The 8,451-nt window shown below is 39.8% G+C and overlaps 1 long non-coding RNA gene across 1 annotated transcript in view; it reads right to left on the minus strand.

Moving 5' to 3' along the window:
- Nucleotides 1-5,943, minus strand: part of LOC135972929 (uncharacterized) — a 31,163-nt gene extending 25,220 nt beyond the window's left edge. Inside the window, exons 1-2 of the long non-coding RNA XR_010589548.1 lie at nucleotides 5,665-5,943; nucleotides 5,054-5,148 (exon numbers count right to left, since the gene is read on the minus strand). This is a non-coding gene — a long non-coding RNA (uncharacterized LOC135972929). The remainder of the gene's footprint in view (nucleotides 1-5,053; nucleotides 5,149-5,664) is intronic.
- Nucleotides 5,944-8,451: the final 2,508 nt, after the last annotated feature.

Below are 8,451 nucleotides of genomic sequence, written 5' to 3' on the forward strand. Positions count from 1 at the left end.
AGTTTCTCTAGCTTTCTCCTTTTGTAATCTGCTTACTTCTTCCTGCATCCCTCTAACCAAGAGGAGAGAGAGTATTTCTTTGCTAAGCAAGGCAAGTACTGCATTTTAAGCTACATGACTTCTTTCCAGATATCGATTGTTTCACCTTCAAAACATGATAGTCTCAAAAAATTTTGTACCAAGTTTAATCAGGGTCTTCAGTTGCACACCATAAACTATAGGAACTGCAGAACAAAACAAGTCTCAAGCTAATGACAAGGCACACCACGGTGAAACTGTTAAACAAAATATGGTCATATCTGCTTGTACTGACAGTTTATAATACAAAATGAAAGGGCTTTTTAAAAATCAGTGAGTAGAAGTGCAGAGCCCCAAAATAAGCATAAAAGCATTTCCTAGGTTCTTTAAGAAAATGTATGAATTAATCCTCCCCTTGCCTCCATTCGTTCTGCAATAGATTTTGGAAATGATCTCTGGGGCAGACAAATTGCTTTTTATAGGTTAACTTGCAGGACAGATTGTCAGGAAAAGTTCTTCTGAGACAATAAAAGTGAGGAAAATATGACTAGACCTAAAAAGATGGAATATGTGACTAGATGGGAAACAGAAAGGTGTCACTTTTACAAAGTGCCTTTTTTGATGAGTGAACTTTTTTCTTGAGTGCTTATGTGAGCATCTGGCTGCAAGTCATAAAGCTGTAATCTATAAGAGATGACTGTGTTCATGAATGTCATGTTTAATAAGAATGCTCGGTATTGACAATTAGATGGCTGAGTGAATTAAAACCTCTGGCTTTTTACGTACAAGAGCCAAGTTCAATTTCGATTTCTAGATTTAAGTGATTTTGCCTTTTTAAAGAAATTTCTACAGTTTGCTACTTGAAAAACTTTAATAATGCAGAGGCACTCATGTTCACTCGCAGAAACTATGCATTCCCACCATAGGTCGCGTCACGATGCAGAATATTACAGTAAATTATGGAACACACTACAGACGAGAACCAATAAATTTGGAACTTCTTCAGTTTGGTATAGCAAATTGCATAACTTTTACAGGAAAGGTTTGAGGATTTTGGTACAATCACATATACCCCTGTTTTATAATCAGCTCCTAGTTGTCAGGGGCTGGAATTTTTAATTGGTCAAGTACTTTGCCTCAAAATGTATCTGTGCTGCTAGCATGACAGCCACTCTACTTAATAAATATCCCAGGGACAGAGGTGACAAAAAGAGATGATTTCACATATACCCAAATTCACTAGTTTAGTTTAGAGACAGTCTATGGATGCAGCTATTGTTAATATTACTTCTGATCTATTAGCATTATAGGGGTGAACTTAAAAAAAAATGTTTTTGCTTTTCCTTAGCAAGTTAAAAATTGTACTAGCTCATAATATCCACAACAGAAGTTCTAACCAAATTTGTTTTTAAAAGTGAATTATAAATGTCACACATGCTGACTTATTTGATCTATGCCAACGCTGAGATCTCTTCTTTAACTACTGAAGAGATCTTGTACTATCTGTGCTGTCTTTCTTATGTCAAGACGTCCACTCTCTGGAACAACAACTTGTACATATAAGGGAGTGGTTCAGTTTACCAGCCCATTCCAACCTTGGCCTCTCTTCTGCGACTGGCAACAAAGATGGCAATTAGTGCTGATAATTATTGTGGTAGATACTTGTCCACTGGGAAATGAACTAAGACCACCATGTCATTTCGCAAGACACAAACTAAACAGCCTTCAAAGGGTAACAAATAAATCAATCGGAGTAACATCATATGACAATGTTTGGAGCAGATTTGAACTAATGACTTAGAAGTGGCAAGTGCCATCCCCCCATTACCAAATCCCCTGAGCCATCCATGCCAGGCTTATAGGCTGAACCATCTGCTGAACGAACAAAGAATGAAGACAGCTCATTTACACTCCCTTTCCAGAGGAATTAGAGATGGGTTCTTCTTAACAGAGAACATTGCAAAGAATATACATAGACTTCCAGCATTACATTTTCCTGAGAAAGCTATGAAACAGACAACTCATGTCAAGGTGACAGCAGAGGAAAGTAGTTTTGGAAAGCTTACATCTGAAATGTGTGCAGCCTTACCTGGTCTGGATTCTTTTTTACAGTGTATTTACCTGATGAACCATCTGTTCTTCCATGATGGTTCTGCTTTCTATCTCATTATCCTATAGGGTTGACTAAAGTGCCAAAAGGTCAAAAAACTTCATAATGGTCACACACAGAGTCAGTGGATCATCTGTGATTGGAAATTACAATCTTCCTCCTCTCTGAGGCCGCACAGCTTCCCTAAAGCTTAAACAAACAATTTCTCTTTCCAGGGCTTATGTCATAAAAATTTAAGTTGGAAAAGACCTTTTAGGTCACCTCATTCATCCCACCACCAGCAGAGTATCGTTCTCTATAGTATGCTTTTGAGTGCTTAGTCCAATCTAGTTTTAAATGACCAAAAGCATGTGGATTCCAGTATTTCTCTTAGGAGACTCTTAAATAGATCTCACTGTTAGGAAATTGTCCTTTAGTCTTTACAAGGGCATATAAGCCCACTCTCCACCATTCTAAAATTGAATATTTCCTCCATTACAATTCTAAACCTGACTCAAGTTTTATGTAAAATGTCAGGGGGTGTTTGGGTGGGAGACTAGATATTTGATTCCTAGGTCACCATCACATGGAGGACTTGGCCTCATTAGACTCTTTCATTCAGTACAGCTGCACTGCAAGAGATAACCTTAATAGATCTCCTGCCACATCTTATCAATGTTAAACGAGAGATGTCTCTCATAGTGCACACACAGCCTTCAAAGGATGCCAAGATGCATCACCATCTTTAGCTTTCCTTTCAGCTGAGCAAGCTGAAGTCATTCAGATTCTCCAGACGCTGTTCACAGAGAATCTTAAAAAACAAAATCTCAGCCTCGGAACACCTGCTAGACCATACTGTAAGGAATGAAGTTATATATATGAGAATGAGGAAAGACTGTTTAAAGGGATTCACAAGCCTCAAATCCCTGAGTGATCTATTATTAACTGAAAGGTTACATTTCTATTAGAAAAATCCAAAAATAGAGAACAAGTCACCATTAACAATAGAACAAAAACAAAGGAAAGGTTGTACTTCATCATTTGAAACAAAATAGATATTTTAACCAAAAATGTGCTGAATCTGGAAGTCTGATGTCAAAATAATTCAATCAAGTTTACTGGAGAGTTTGCTGTTTTATGTGATTATAGAAAAATGTTAATTGTACAGAAACTCCTAATCATAATGGCTTCTTACAAAGAAGCTATCTAGAGTAGGTCTCTCATGGGGTGGACCACTTCAAGAGAGACGCATGGCCATTTTTCTCTCTCTGTCATCCCTCTTCTTCTTTTTGAGTAGCAAATCTGGGGTAAAAGACAAATGGAAAGAAGCAGAGAAAAACCACAACAAAAAAATAAAACTAAACCAAAAAATAAATCCAGTTTTTGTTTTCATTGAAAAACCAAAATGTTCCTCAAAAAATTTCTAAAGTTTCACACTGCAAGGAAAATTGACATTTTCCAACAAACCCTACTCACAATTGCACAGACTACCTGCCCTGCTGTGCACAATCATGGAACATCCCTGTAACAACTACGGCAGTTGGTTACATAAAATGCACACCAGAAACTTATTTCTGCATCACAAGCATCTTTTATTGCATTTGGAAACAAACAGAAGAGCAAGTATCACGTGACCATCCAGCTATCCATGGAGTAGCAACCAGCGTCCCAGAGATCACTAGTCATTCGTGGATCACAAATTTGGAAACTGAGCTGCAAGGACACAATGGAATGATTTGAAGGCACATAAAAGCCCTTTCCAAAATTTGTAAGGAAAATTTTAAGAAAGATCAAATTATTTCACTCTGCTGTCCTGCTCAGAGCAATTTAACATGTGGGGCAGGGAGAGGGGTTACATGTAGTGACATGTACAATATGGTGGCTGCCTACAGAGACAGTGCAGTTTAGAGGATATGGCATCATAATACGATTCAAGAGAGCCGGGTTCTATTCCTGGCCTTGCCCCTGACTAGGTGTGTGACCTTCACCTTCTCACTCTCTGTCCCTCTCATGTTTATCTGTTTTGTCCATTTAGACTGTAAGCCCTTCAGGGCAAGGACAGACCCTTCCTGTGTGTTTGTACTATAGCACAATGAACCACCAATCTCTGTTTAGGCATGTAGGCTCTGCTTTGGTACTAACAACAACAAGCAGTCATTCATAAATTTGTGTAGTATTTGGGGAAAATACTGAAAACCCCCAATAGTTTTGTATTCTTTATAGAGACCTATATATCCATGATGGCTATTAGCAAATATTTCCTATGGTCAGAGATGGGACACTATAGGGGGAGGGCTCTGAGTTACTACAGAGAATTTTTTCCCAGATGTCTGGCAGGTGGGTCTTGCCCACATGTCCAGGGTCTAACTGATCAATCACCATATTTAGGGTTGGCGAGAAATTCCCCTCTCCCCAAGTCAGACTGGCAGAGATCCTGGAGGGGTTTCCACCTTCCTCTGCAGCATAGGACCCAGGTCACTTGCTGGTGTGAACTAGAGTAAAGGGCAGATTCTCAATAACTTGAAGTCTTTAAATCAAGATTTGAGGACTTCAGTAACTCTGACAGAGGTTGTGGGCCTATTTCAGGAGTGGGTGGTGAGGTTCTGTGGCCTGTGATGTGCAGAAAGTCAGACTAGCTGATGTCTCTTTCTGGCCTTAAAGCCCATGAGTCTATAGTTTAAGGTCCACCTTAGGTTTGTACATTTCATTCACTTATTGAGGTAAATAATTTACAAGATTTACATTTTTTAAAATAATTAATCTACACAAAGGTAAAAGAGATTAATAATGCCAAGGCTGGAATTCAAGCAGTGATCACATTGTTTGGGTATCCTTGAATATAACTAAGTATATAACAATCTGTGGGGGACTTTGACCAAACCCTGCAGAGATTATCTAACTTATTTTTAGATTTTTGATTTTTATTCTCCTTGTCCCTCCACTTACTATACTTTAAGATGCAACATTATAAGGGATGAGGAGCTTGGGAGGAGGATCAACTCAAGAGGCGATTCCTTATTTCTTCCTCCATCTCGGCCAAACTGCAAACCAAAACAGAGAGAGATTCACTCTCTCAGACACTGGTGCTTTGTAGTTAAGCCCCACCCAGATTTCTTTGGCTTTCCTCAATTAAACAGCCCTAAAGAGGTAAGTAGAATTCCTTCTTTCCTTTCCCCCGTTTGTGTTTATGGGGTTTACACTAGTATGTGTTGGGTGAGGATCTCTTACAGCCCTCCCCTAAAAGCCTGGCCAGACAAACAGGCAGTAAGGGGCACCCTGGCTTCTGAACAATTCACTACTCAAGCTTTGCTTTCTCTTACTTTTCTCTGGCTAGCCAGCCACCATCCTTCTCTCTACGGCTTCCTATTGTTTTTTGCAAAGTTAGTCCCTCAGCTACCTGCAAATACTTACTCTTCCTGCAGGCTGAGAAAAGGGGACTGAACTGTTCAAAAGAAGCCAACAAACATAGTCAAGTTTGCATTTCAGATACTATGAGGCTGAAGGAGACTCTGTGTGGTAATTTAAAGAGGGAAAAGAAAAACTCTCATACAGATTACCTTGTAATCCAGGTCCTACTTCAGATTGAATTCCTGCTCCAGGGAGTATTGGTTCATTAAGAAAAGGGGATGCCTGTGATGGCTGACTCTCTAAGAAGGGTGGGAGGTCTGGGGAACAGCACCTCCTCAGGTGCATCACATTTTCAATGCTGAGTAAAGGAAATAAAGGGAGAGCTGAAGAGGCTACAGAAACCTGACCCAGCTTAAGGGAGTAGGTGGTGAAGATGAGTAGACTAGTAGAAAGTGAGCCAGTTTTCAGGAAGGGCCTAATTTGGTGTGATACCGAGGCACAGAAATACAAAATGGATGTGAGGCTGGTATCAGACACAGATCTCTCAGCTGATCACATTGGCCTGCCTGCATACTCTATTAAGATTTTCATGTGTGTCACATCACTTATTGCTCATGAAATAAGGAGAGTAAACAATTCCCAGAATATCTAGCTCATCGGGGGGAGGGGGGAAGCTCTAATAATACTTGTTTGTTTTCTTTTTGCTGGATTTATTAAACAAACTGGTCATTTTAACTGTGAAAAGTGGCACATGGCAATTAGAAGTTATTAGCTCCTTGAAGTGATTTGTCACTGCTGGTGAGGTTCTAGCTATGTGTAATGAAAATATATTTAATTAGTATGGGAATGCTGCATAAGTAGCTCTCAGTACTGCTGGTATCCTCTGTTGTATCTCATAGTGGGTAGCCTATAGGGAGGGGATTGCACTGAGCTTAACTCTGCCAGTTGCATGCTGTGCTTCCTTTGCAGCCACACTCACAGCTCTGTGCTCTTTTCCATCTCAGAGTAAGGAGGGACATTGGAGACATGCTCTGGAAGAAGAAGGACAGGGTGTGTTGCTATCCCATACGCATGGATCTCTGTGAGACATGTCCTATGGAATTTGCTGTAAATTGCGCTTCAGGCAGCATTAAGTTTGTTGATGGCCAACATCTCTTTGCCTGGTCTGACCATAGGGTCTAACCCGCCACCACAGAGCTTCAGCCTCTATGCCCTACACAGATGCACAAGGCCTTATTTTTCAACAGAACCGTGCACCTATAACTACAAGTGGAGTCAGTGAAAGACAGGAATGCTGAGTCAATCTGAAAATCAGGTCTACAGTCTCTCACCAGCTTTTGTTCATGTTCCCATTCGCCTTTGTTGACCCCTTACCTGATGTCGGAAGGTTTATAGGTTTAGGTAATATATAATTCCTTTGCTAAGCATGTTTAATTAACTGGGTTATCAGGCTTACTTTGATTAAAGGCCTGTTATATTAGTATGAGGCCCTGTGAGAGTAGTTATGCTAAAAGCTGGGATTTAGCTGAATAGCATAGGCCTAAGGAGATAACCCCAGGTCAGATATTTTGCACACTCATTCTGAGATACAAACAAATAACTACAAATGGGTCCAGTACACCACACAACATCAAAAGAAGGGAGTTTTGGGGGGGCTTTAGCAATTAGATTGATATGAAGTGTGTAAGCAGTTAGATCACATTTATGTATAAGAATAATTAAGAAATAAGTGATATAAATCATGAATATTAATGCTTCATTATGGACACCCCAACAGCAACATAGGGATAGGAGCAGGAATTGACTTTATTATAATCGGGGTAAAGGATCAAGATAGTATATATCCATACTATTATTATAGGGTATAAAATACCACACCCAGTTCCCATTGCTTCAGGTTCATTGGGTCCTCAAAATGGTGTAAACTGAATTAGGATCTCCCTTCTGACAGGCACCACTTACTTTCTCTTCCATCTTTGTTTCCAATGGTCTCCATAAGTTGTAAGTATGCACAATGTAGGAAACCACCTTACTGTGTTTATCTTATTCTTATATTTATGTATATTGATCCTTTTCTATGATTTCAGTTATAGCTGTCTGTACTGAATAAAGTTTCTCTCTGTGTGTTTCACTAAATTCCATCTTCTCTGTTAATTGTAAGTAGCTGCCTGGAAAAGAACTTATCTGTGACATGCGCATGTTGCACCCCAGTACATAATCTTTGTAACAACTGTTTCAGCTACACCTTCCACCACCTAAGCGGGGAAGAGACAAAGGGGGGCAGCTGCTACTACTGTTCTGGCTCTTCACTCCCCTCAGATGTGGATGGAACCTTGCCCTTGTAACAAGGCTTTCAGTCTCCACTCAAACCTTCTGCACAGGTGAAAAGTAGGAGAGAGGCTCAATGGAGAAAACGTTGTGTCTTCTCTTTCAATGGGTTTCCACTTCTCTCGCCTTGAGGACTTGGCCTAGCTCAATAAGCATTTCACCCTGAGTGCGATTGTTTCAGTCTGACTCCAGCTTTACATTGCAAGGACCATATTCGCCAGACTAGAAACTTTTGTCCTAGAAGAAAGAACTAGATTTTTCTAGAAGACAACAAAATACATGAGAGAAGCCTAAATCCTTGGAATGTTTGGAATGTCCTCACTGGTAGATTTCTTGTCATTATTGTTTCATTTCTAATGGCTGATTTCCTCCTACTAAGGTGCAGTGGGGCCAAAAGGGGGAGGATTTGGTTCAACACTCAAGTTTTTCATATTCTACCGTCCACAACTACCTTTCTTCACCATAATTTATTCTATGTCCTTACTGTAATAAATAGAGCTCTTGAGTCTCCACAGATGCATCATCAATAAGGAGCTGTCTGGCTATATGTGATGTTTGCTTTGCTTTAAGATCCACATGTAAAATCTAGCACTCCCTGAAGTACAATGAATCCATAAATGACTGATCTATATAGGATAAGTGTGTTTTTCCCCTGCTATGGGTAATAT

This window comes from Chrysemys picta, chromosome 7 (assembly GCF_011386835.1).
Source record: "Chrysemys picta bellii isolate R12L10 chromosome 7, ASM1138683v2, whole genome shotgun sequence".
Classification (NCBI taxonomy): Eukaryota; Metazoa; Chordata; order Testudines; family Emydidae; genus Chrysemys; species Chrysemys picta.